General features: G+C 34.3%; 1 long non-coding RNA gene across 3 annotated transcripts; it reads right to left on the bottom strand.

The window, feature by feature from the left end:
• Window positions 1-1,730: 1,730 nt before the first annotated feature.
• On the bottom strand, window positions 1,731-9,954 carry LOC115997210. 3 transcript variants are annotated; one of them, XR_004093707.1, is made up of 5 exons: window positions 9,699-9,954; window positions 9,327-9,432; window positions 7,306-7,347; window positions 7,164-7,213; window positions 1,731-2,577 (listed from the first exon to the last, which is right to left on the bottom strand). It is a non-coding gene; the product is annotated as an uncharacterized LOC115997210 (long non-coding RNA). The 3 variants fall into 3 exon arrangements; XR_004093706.1 differs by lacking the exon at window positions 1,731-2,577 and adding an exon at window positions 6,800-6,859 and having other exon boundaries at window positions 6,944-7,213; XR_004093705.1 differs by lacking the exon at window positions 1,731-2,577 and having other exon boundaries at window positions 6,922-7,213.
• Window positions 9,955-12,145: the final 2,191 nt, after the last annotated feature.

Here is a 12,145-nt window from a genome sequence, read left to right as displayed (position 1 = left end):
ATTATTATTTTATTATTATTATTATTATTATTATTATTATTATTATTTATATTATTATTATTAGGGAAAAATAGTCAAATAGATCCCTGAACTGTACTCAAAAGCGCAATTAGGTCCTTCAACTTTAAAAAAGCACAAATACACACTTGAACTTGTCATTTTGAGGCGTCTAAACCCAGTAGCTGGTTATTAACTTGAAATAACCGGTCATTTAAAATGTCGACGAGTTTAAAAAAAAAAAAAAAAAAAAGAACCATCTCCGATGGAGACCAAAGAAGGCGACCTTGGTTGTCTTCTCCAATGGGAGAAGACGACAAGATTTGGTTGCCTTCTCCAATGGAGAAGACAACCGAAAATTGTATTTTCGGCGGTTTAAAAAAAAAAATTAGTGGTGGTGAACAGTAATAGCAGCAGTCAACGGTAGTCAACGTCAATAATTTACTGGTAACTTGTTGATTACCGGTAAATTAGGCTTAATTGACTCATTTTGACAAGTCCAAGTGTGTAATTGCACTTTTTTGAAGTTTTGGGGTCTAATTGCACTTTTGAGTAAAGTTCATGGGTCTATTTGACCATTTTCCTTATTGTTATTATTATGTATTAAAATATTTTAGGCAAAATGGTCAAATAGGCCTATGTACTACAACTGATTCTTCATCCAGCACCATGAATTAAAATATGGTTCATCTAGACCCTCAAACTTGTTATTTTGGAGCAAGCAAACCCTCTAACCAATTTGTGACCTGTAATTGCAGGTATTACATGTCATCTAGAGTTCCGGCCAACTCTGGTGAACCTCCGGTGAACACCCGACCAAATTCCAGCAACTAAAGTCACAATATCAACGACCGACGACCGTTAACTGTCGTTGTCGCTGGTCGCGTTCTGGCAGAGAAGGCTAGTCGCCATCTCCGGCGATTGGAGATGGCGACCAGTTGGTTACCTTCTCCACTGCTGAAGATGGCAACCAACTTGGTCTCCTTCTCCACTGCCGGAGATGGCGACCAAGTTGGTCGCCTTTTGTACTGCCGGAGATTGCCGGAGATGGTAGCCTTCTCCGGCAAAACGCGACCGGCGACAGTGACAGTCAACAGTCGTTGATATTGTGACTTTAGTTGCCAGAATTTGGTCGAATGTTCGCCGAAGTTAGTCGGAACTCTAGATGACCTGTAATACATGCAATTATAGGTCACAAATTGATTAGAGGGTTTGCTTGTTCCAAAATAAAAAGTTTGAGGGCTTAGATAAACCATATTTTAATTCATGGTGCTGGATGAAGAATCAGTTGTAGTACATAGGCCTATTTGACCCTTTTAATAATTTTTCTTATTTTTCTTCAACTGAATTTATGTTAAATCTTATTATTATTGAGAATTTTGCCTATTTAATATAGTTATTTTGTAAATAATTTATAATATTTTATCTTTGGAATCAGTAAACTGTTAACAACTTCTTTTTTTTATTATTATTTTAGAGAACGTATGTTGCTCATCTCCTCAGCAAAGAACAACCCAGAGAATCGATAGGATTGAAAATGAAACATAAAAATCATGCTTTGTGGGTGTGTTTGGAAATTCTCTTTGTACGACTTTCAGTGTATTAACAAATTGTAAGTGCTACACTCATTTTGGGTTTTTACAGTAAATGTTGCCTTTTTAGTTTTTTAGTGTATTTTCTTTATTGTAGGTAATCAAATCAATACTACGATCTCTTCTAATGTTAAATGTTCAAATACGGATATTGGGAGTACTAGGACCAAAATTGTTTTTTTTTTTCCCTTTTTAATAAATTATATTAAATGTTATGTTAATTAGTATTGTGATTGGATTTGTTTGTTGTACTTATTGACAGTCAATGCTGTTCAAAATTCTCAAATTGCATTAAATAGTGTTTATTCAAGCCCAAGGAAAAGCAATTTAATTGATGCAGGTAATTTATATATTTTTCTCTTGATTCTACATTACAATATATTGATTTATTTCCGAACAAGTTTTCCATCTCAGAACCACATGAGATCAGAAGTGATCTCTCGTTCGAGACATTAAGATGAACTGACCTCTCGCGAGAGGTAGTTCGATGTCTCGCTGTAACACCCCGGCTCGGCCTTACCGAACAACCGGAGGAGTTACCGCCACATCTAGACTGAACCCAATCAAATCCAGAAAGAGTCCACTCTAGATGCACAGGCTAAAGGAAGAAGACAAGGATCGTGTTTCTTATCGTCAAAACCCATCATATCCTCATTTATGCATATAGGTAGCGAAAGAGTAGCTATACCAGCTACGAATATATATGTAAGTATAAAAGTTTCTTACAGCCCATTAACAAAGAGTTTGGACTATTCCCGTCCTTACTAGCCATCTTAGAATTATCATGGCTACAAAAGAAATATACACGAAAAGGGGCAGTCTTGACTTTTCCCTTGAGACATAACGGATTAACGAGGGCAAGAGACCAAAATAGGTAACACTGATTGAACAGGAATGAGAATGGGGTCAGGAGTACACTAGGCAGGAGCATGAGCCAGAGCTGGAGGATCAGAAGCGGAAGCAGGAGCATACCCACGCTAGACTTCATCTGATAAGGTACACAATGAAGTGTAGTTAGCACGACGGCTAAGTAAGGAAATCCATTGTCACTCAAAAGTAGACAAAGGTTTCGAAAATATAATCATTTGTAAGTTGTAAAATTTACCCACGAGTTATAGCTCTACCTGCAATCAGGTTATCAGTAATAGATAGTATATCATAAGGTGTAAAGCTGACTCAACACGTAAACTTTTCTCATATAGAGGTACCGGCATCATTGCCACTTAAAACACATTTTTCTGTTTTTCAGACAAGTTTGTAAAAATATTTCATTTCCAGTAGTTTCCCTCATTTTAACTCAAAAGGAAGTTCGACAGCACATTTCCGTGCTCAAAATTCGTCACATTTTGGATAGAATCATTTCCTTCTCAAATCGTTACAGAGTAACTCTTTTCTCATCTTTAAAACTTCCTTAGTTTCTTCTTAGTAAGCGTGAGGCCTTTGGAGCATTCTCATAACTCCCACTCTGACCACTTGGATCATCGAACTCGGGTTCAGTGGTCATCACCCGGTCTAACACTGATCCCCTGGACATAAGGTTCGTTAAAATGATTCCTAGCTGGCCTAGCTAGGTCCATAAAAACAACACCTACCCGGACTTCTGGAGTAACTATACCTTAAATGTGCACATCCCCATAGGAATACCTCATCCTACGAGTTATATAGTACCCGGCGAATAGACTTCGCCCTGCAGTATGAACTGGTCATACACTATAACATATCGACGAATAGACTTCGCCCTGCAGTATGAACTGGTCATACAATATTCACAACGACCACTGGGCCATGGCACTTAAAGCCACCCGTGGGTCAATCAAGGTCCTCCTCAACTCGCTTTAGAAACTAAGGGTTTGAAAACATGATTCTTCCTTCCGTTTTTCTTTCTCAAATCATTTCTTTTGGACATATTTCTCATTTGAGTCCAGCAGTTGAAATCGGCTATCTCATCAGCCCAAGAAGGATTTTCAAAATACTCTCAGTACCCGCAGGCTTTTCAAATATCATTTTCTCATCTTTCTCACGTAAGGTACTCACTCATTAAAAGTGGTATTTTCCTCAAAAATAAGGTTTTGACAACCTGTTTATCAAAATAACATACGTTCTTTCGACGTAAGTTTTATAAACATTTTTATTTACTCATAGGCTTTTCAACACAATTCCTCAAGTCACAAGAGTTGTACTTATTTCTCAACAACAATATTTTCTTCTAAAGTGATGTACATAATTTTTCCAAAACCGATATTTCTTTCGAAAATAGATCTCTTTTGCCCGTAGGCCTTTCAAATTTTGTATCATATACATACATAAACATTTTGGGAGATAATACAGTTGGAAAACAACTTAGACATAGTTTGACATCATGCCCAAACTTTTTGGACTGAAAATTCTGGACTGAACATTCTGGACGTCAGTGGACGCGCGTCCACCTTGGCGTCCACACCTACGGCTTTTTCTCAAAAATCTGGACGCCAGTGGACGCACGGTGGACGCGCGTCCACTGGGGCGTCCACTCATACGGCGAAAAATTTCTGGGCAGCAAAACAGTGTAAAAACACTTATTTTCAACATTTTTCTTCAACACAAGTTTATATGGACACAAATATAGCATATACATGCATGTACTAGCTATGAACATGCATACAAAAATTACCAAAAGTCCAAAGTGTAATTCTTAACCTAGCTTGTAGATCCATAAACTTAACACGTAATTTCCACGTAAAAATTCCTAGTCATATAATTTACTAGCATTTGTTCACCTTCAAGTGATTGAATCGACTTAAGAGATTCCTTACCTCCCAAGTAGATTTCTAAAACCGTAGAAAGATGATGATCTCTTCCTTCAAACCTTTCACCGAAGATCCTAAACAAAAATTACCATAATAACAATATTTTCATGAATCTTTAGCTTAAACTTAAATTCTAGGAAGGATTTAACCGAACAAAGCCAAAGTCTTTACCTATTTTAGAGCACTTGAGTTGAAGAGATGGCTAGGGAATTCTTGGATCACAAAGTAGAAGACTAAGCTTTTTCTTCTTCTTTCTTTCCTTTGATTTTCGAAAATGGGAGAGAGAGAGAGAGATGATGGTGGAAGACTTGGAGACCAATCTTCTTGGCTAGCTTACCCTATAATTCATCCCATTTAATTAATTATTTATTTTCATGTGGTGAATGAGGATGACACTTGTCAATCTTCCATGGTGTGGCTGGTAGAATAAGCTTACTTTGCCAGTTTGGGAGTAAATCAGATAAAAGTTCGGAGGAATATAACTTAATTCGGGAAAATTTTAATACTAAAATTATTCTAAAAATAATCTCGTCGATAATCATTAAAATTGGGAATTTTTCGGTGTCTCGCAAAATATAGGTACGGAGTTCGTAATAATTTTCCCCTTACAGTCCGTTAATTTCTCCCACTCGAGTTAGCAGACAATTCGAGCTTAATAGTATCATGCCTAATAATTCCTTCCTTAAGGTAAATTTCGAACTTATAAACATCCTTAAATTTTTCGGTTCGTGACCGATACGTATGATCGTAACTTATTATTAACTATCCTTACTTAAAAAAAATCCTCTTGAAGTAACGAGAGACCATCTCGTAAATATCATAGCTTAAAAAATATTTTTCGAACTCTAAGCTTATCGGAATAGGCGAGGGGTTACACTCGCGGTTAGCGGAGTCGACCTCTTGCGAGAGGTCGTTCCCGTGCGAGTGCGATGTCGCGCGGCCCGAGCTGGCGCGCGCGTCCGATGTCTCGCTGCAGGCACGATGTCTCGAAGTATGCACTTCTCGACATGAAGAGGGAAGCTGCGGAGAGTTGCTGATGGAGTGTTCTCGATTCATGAAGCCGAGGCGGTGGGGGGTGCGGGAGGTTTTGAGTTGGGTTAAACAAAAGGGTTGGTTTCGGGTTGTTGTGGAGTCCAATGCGCAGGTCATTACGAATGCTGTTGGTGGTGGTAAATGTAGTGGCCCTTTTGGTTTAATTATTAAGGATATTCGATCTATTTTAGATCAGTTAGATTTGGTTTCTATTTGTTTTGTTAAGAGGGAAGCTAATATGTTAGCACATACTATAGCGAAGAAATCTTTGGATGATTCGTGTATAGTTGCTATGGATTATTTTGATTGTATCCCTCGTTTTGTTTCTTGTATGGCTCGCTTGGATATTGTGGAAATTTAATATATGTGGTTTGTTTGGTTTTCAACAAAAATAAATAATAAATAAAAGTTGAAGTTGGAGTAGGTTAATTAAGTAACAAATTAAGTTGAGTTTGAGTATTTTATTATTCGGTTCAACTTTGAGTAGTTTAAGGTATAATCAAACTTTCTTTTTAAATTTGTTTATATAAACATATCAAAATCAATTATAAAATGACTATAATTCATATAGAATTTTATTATAATACTAGTTTTCACAAGCGCGATGCGCGATTAAACCAATGCCCAATGCGTATTTTCAAATTAGTGTTCCTTAATTAATTAAAGTAGTCATATAATAATGAGAGAGAGAAAAATGTTAGAATCTCTTATATTTTAATAAAAGATCATGAAATTGAAAATAATGAAATTAATAAAAAAAAATTGCTAAATTAATAAAAATCAAAGAAATAGTCTTGATGCTTATATATTTTAATAAAAGATAATGAAATTGTAAAATAGCTAAATAACAACTCAAGTAAGTAAAAACCAAAAAACCCACTAACTATAAATGACTATATATCATGATCAACAGCAACAACAGTAGCAAGGTTATCAAGGCGGACTTTCTAGGCGAGATGCCGTCGACCGCCTAGGCAGCATATATATATATATATATATATATAATCAGATTTAAACCAATTAATATTAAATGTCAAATGCCATATTAATATTCCTTGAAACTTGTATTGCTTTAGGCAACCCAAAAGTTCATTGAGACTTGAACTATATTGGGCAGCTCAAGAGTCCTTTCTTTTTCTTTTTTTTCTTTTTTTTTGGAGTCCTTCTTTCTATGTATGTATATATATACACAGAGAGGCATAGAAAAATCAAACATATGTACAGGGAAAATATAGAATATACAGCTTTCAACTCTAAACTGGGATCGGAGGTAAAAGTCAGTGCTTGGGCTAGGTTTAGGGAGCAGCGGGAGGTAAAAGTCAGTGCTTGGGCTAGGTTTAGGGAGCAGCGGCGACACCACGACAAGAAGTCCGGTCGCCATCGGAGGGCTCGGCGACACCACGACAAGAAGTCCGGTCGCCATCGGAGGGCTCACGCGCCGTCACGCGCCACCTCCGGTCGCCATCGGAGGGCTCACGCGCCGTCACGCGCCACCATCTCTCGCCATCGGAGGGCTCACGCGCCGTCACGCGCCACCATCTCTGAACTGCTCCGCCGTCACGCGCCGGCGCGTGCGGCTGTTTCCGGCGACTTCGCCGGCCGTTTTGTTCTAGACGAGGCGAGCAGATTAGGCGATCGTTGTCGACCGCCCAGACGCCTAGGCGTCACCTAGACGTCGCCTAGGCGACGCCTTGATAACACTGAACAGTAGAGTTGCAAGTACTGGGTATGATGAAGAATGAGAGAGAAGAATTACCTTATAAATAGCTCCCAACTGAATAACACCTTCTCTAACAGCAATCAAAGCTATGGTCGGAAACAGAATATCTTTTTAGAAAAAATATATATTACTCCATATTAAAGTTGGTATTTGGGTAATTAGTTCTATAAACACAAACCTTAATACCATATCGAAATTGGGCTTCCGAGGTCCTTGGATGCTATAAAAAAAAAAGTCAGAAATTTAAGGTTCATGAATATCATAACACCAAGTCACCAATTCATAGTTTCAAACAAAGATAAAGTTCACAGATATATTTAACATGATAATTGGTTGTTATAAAGTTTGAATAAAGTTAAGTAATGTACAATATTTCTGATCAAATGACTGCTGATTTATGACCTATAAGGGAATGGAGACACCAAATAAACAAATGAATGGAGATTCAAAGAGCATGCACACACATGTATGTCACATGTAACCTAAATCAAATAGCAAATTCTCAGAAATTTTGAGCTTTAACTATATGTCTAGTATGTAATAACAGTCTCCCCAGCTATGAATGCTTTTGATGCATTTTGCTAAAGATCATGATTCAAGCCATCTTATATCTTGGACAAAATTAGAAAACCCAGGCTGATTAGCAGAGTATTTGTTATGCAGCTGACCTCTTTTACAGTTTTACATTCAATCATAACTTGAAGCAAGAATCCTATACTCTATAGACAAGCTTTCTAAATTCAGAGTAAAATGTCACAAATAGCCTTTCAAACTAACAAAGTGACAAAACTGTTAAAAGCAACAACTACCACTGGAAAGTAGGCTACAATCCTACTCATTAGGTCCATATCACATATGGAGAATGCAGTCATCAATAAAATGTCCCAAGAAGCTGTGGATATTAAGAAACTATAAAACAAAATGGCAAAAAATAAAAAAATTCCTGAGCAAGTTCCAGTACTTGAAAAGTACAAAGCCATATCTCAGCCTACAGCATGGTAGGAGACTTGAACAGTACAAGGCCATATGATATCATGCATTTTTAATGTCTCACAAAGTAAATTGCTGGAAATCTTGAAAACAATCCAAAATTTTTAAGCTAAAGTTTTAACCCATTGACCATTCATTATAGTACATATCCTGATCTTGATTGATGAAGATGCTTTGTAAAACCTTTACAACTTAAGTAGACACATAATGAAATTGGAATTAAATAACCATACAACATAAGGGCTGTTAGGAAGTGAAAAAATGCAGCAACTGAAGCTCTTTTCGGATCATAAAACACAGTTGCATTGTCTGGTCGTAGATACCACCTCTTGTACCTCCCATTGCTTAAGTCATTCTTAGTCTCCAGTCCAAAGAAGATGGACCCAATTGAAAATATCATAATCAAGGCAGTATTATTGGCACATAATCAAGGCAGTATTATTGGCAAGAAAAAAGATATTTCACACACCAAAAAAAAAAAGAAGATGGACCCAAGGGAAGATATCATAATCAAGGCAGTGGTGAAGCACAGAATTCACAATATAACAATATAACTATAAACTTCAAGGAAGATGGAAGTATTCAAGATGAATTTAAAGGTGAAAACATTAAAATGGAACTGCGGAAAACAGTCCACCAAAATGCAAGTATCTAAAAAGTATGAAAAACACCAAATATTCAATTATTCATACTTAACTAAATGTGAGCAATAACTAAAAACAATTTTTAATATGAGCAATATCACCAAAGTATACAACTAATATTCAAAACTAGTATGACGTCAAACAGGGACGGAGCCAGGATTTCCTTTGAGTGGGGGCGAAAAAGTAACGTGTTCTACTAAATTATGCCAAAACTAAGCGTCATGGAGTTTCAATAAGCACATCGACAAAAATTAATGTTCAAGAGCCTAACTCTAGTTAGCACTTAGCAATTAATCATCCAAAAAGCACATACATTAAAAACAATAATAGGTAACAATAAACAACCATGTACTTCAAGAGAAACTATCTCATACCAATGTTACCATCAAATCAAAATACAAACATCATAGTATTGAAACAGAGAATCCAATTCCCAACTTCATAAACAAGTATATATCATTGTATAAATAATAAATACTCCATGATAAATAATAAAATAATTAATCAAATCAAGGTAAGCATCTGGCAGTATCAACATTCTGAGGGATTGGAAACAACTACTTACTTCTTCCAAGCTTGAGGTTCCGTATCCACTACAAGATGAGCAAAACAGAAATTGGACCAGTGACCATTTCTCTCTATACAAAGCAATTGTAAGCGGCTCCAAATATCTGTAAAAATCAAGACTATTAGGTTCAGAAACTACAAAACATTAAAATATAGTGAAACAAATCCTATTTTGTACCTAATAGAATGAGTTAACTTGTCCAAAGATTCCAAATAGATAATTAATGTGTGGAAAATTATGTCTTTTGTTAATAAACCAATACTCCAAGAGCATAAAGAGCCGTTTCATACGTCTAAGAGTTTAAATTTTAGGAAAATTAGGGCAAAACAAAATTAGGGAAATTAGGGCAAAAAATTAGGAACTACGAACCTGTGACATAGTGTGAGAACGAGATTAGGAACCAACGAGGACTCCTGCTGACCCGTGAGCGATGACCGGTCGCCGGTGCTCCGTGTTTGGTGGCGACTCGCGAGGTACGACAGTGCCGTCCGTGCGAGGACAGAGGCACAGAGGTGACAGAGTAACAGAGGACTCCTGAGTGCTGAGAGGAGACGGAGAGAGGCAGTAGCGTTTGCTGAGCGACGAGAGAGGCAGAGAGTCAGGAGAGCGACGAGAGTATAGCGGAGCAGTCACGATGAAATAATGAAAAAAAAAATTTATATATATATATATATATATATATATATATATATATATATATATATAAACAGCTCCGTCATTGACTTCAGAAATCCAAAGATTTGAATAATAATGTAAATGATAGAAAAGTTCAAAACTATAACCCCACGTGAAAATGTTTTAATGCATAAAATTAAATTTATGAGAAATAGGCTGAACTTACAAATTCTAATTACATAATTAAACTTAATATTATGTACTTAATATGATTGAATGCATAAAACAATCTAAAAAGTTTATTCCAAAAAAAAACAATCTAAAAAGTATGAAAAATACCAAAAATTCTCTCGATTAATAGTATTGTTAATGGCATAAAACTGCAAATGATCCAAAAAAACAATAAATAGTCATAACAACATCATTATGTTAATTTGGAGACTAAATGTAAAAAAAAAAAACAATAGTTAAACTGTTAATATTTTTCGGATATATACTTTAAAATTTAATAAAACTTAAAGTCCAAAAAATATTAATGGCTAGAAAATAATAATCTATACTATATATAAAAACAATTTCCTCCTCCCAAATTTTCCCCCCAAAACTTAGGGGTATTTTGGTAAAATCATTTATTTTATTTATTTATTATTTTATTATTTTATTAATTATCCATCCTATAATATTATTATGGTAATATATGATAATGATAATATGATAATATGGTAATATTGTTAATATTAATGGGTGATGGGTGATTGGTGATTGGTGATATATAATTGATAATTGATAATATGGTATATGGTATTATTCTTAATATTAATATATTAATATATAATATATTAATATATACTAATATTAATTAATTAATTGGTGATTATTTTAAAAAAGAATAATTAATTGGTGATTGGTGATTAGTGATATGGTAATATTGATATATATTAATATTAATTTATATATATATATATATATATATATATATATATTAATTGGTGATTGGTGATTAGTGATATGATAATCTATATCTATATCTATATATCTATATATATTTATATAATTGACATGTAATTAACTATATTAGAATGAAAAAATTATATAATATTGTAGTAAAATTTTTACATGTCAATCATCTATATTTACATAAAATTAAAATTAATTATACTTTCCTTTTGAAAAATCTTCCATATTATGTTTATCCTCTACTATATAATGATGAGAAATGACTCTTCTCTCACAACGTACCAATATCTGTGCTCTCACTATTAGTTAGAGATCTACAATCTGTTATTCTACGAAGTCGAAGATTGAACTTTAACACGCGTAGAATTGTTATGGTATGCGGTATGATTTAATTTTTAGTTGATTCATTCTGCATGTTGAAGATCCTTATGGTGTAGTCTGCATTCCATAGAGTATTTTGTAGTACTGTGATTTAGTTTGATTTTAACAGCTCAATATGCTTTAATTTTTGCTGATAAGGTTTCAAGTAGCTAGGCCAATTTTGCCATGGGCGTATCACGTATGTAAAATTACAATTTTCAGAGTGATTGTAGTGAACAATCAAATGTTTTCTATAATTATATATTTTAATCACATTACTTTGATTGGTAATTTCTAATGAAAAAACATTGTATTGTAACTTTGTATTACAAGATTTTGAATGATAATACCTTATTTAACTATCCATCTTTTTAGTTGTACTGTGCAAAATAACTAGCAATCTACGGATGCTCATCTATATATTGTAGAATTTTCAATCTTGATCTTCCCCATTTACGGATGCTTATGTAATTTGGTAAAAATGGTGGTTACTATACTTGAATAAATCCTCAATTATTCATTCCAATTGTTCGTTTTACCATTCCAATTCTTCATTTTATAAAAAATGGTGCATTGGAAGCTAAACATGGGTCATTGTATCATTGATTATTGATTCCAATTATTATTAATCTTTATCATTAATTGCACAATACTAATTCACACTTATTAGTTAAAAAATGGTGATTACTATACTTGAATAAATGAAATAATAATATTAAATTTTGTAGTCTCGATTTAAAATCTATTATGTTAATATAATAATAATAATAATAATAATAATAATAATAATAATAATAATAATATAATACTCCGTAGTAATAATAATCTAAAATTCTTAATATAATTTTCCTAATAATAATAATAATATAATAATCCATAACTCT

The sequence above is a fragment of the Ipomoea triloba genome, chromosome 11 (genome assembly GCF_003576645.1).
Source record: "Ipomoea triloba cultivar NCNSP0323 chromosome 11, ASM357664v1".
Taxonomy (NCBI): domain Eukaryota; kingdom Viridiplantae; phylum Streptophyta; class Magnoliopsida; order Solanales; family Convolvulaceae; genus Ipomoea; species Ipomoea triloba.
Note: the sequence above shows the minus strand (reverse complement) of the source record. Positions and strands in the feature narration are given on the sequence as shown.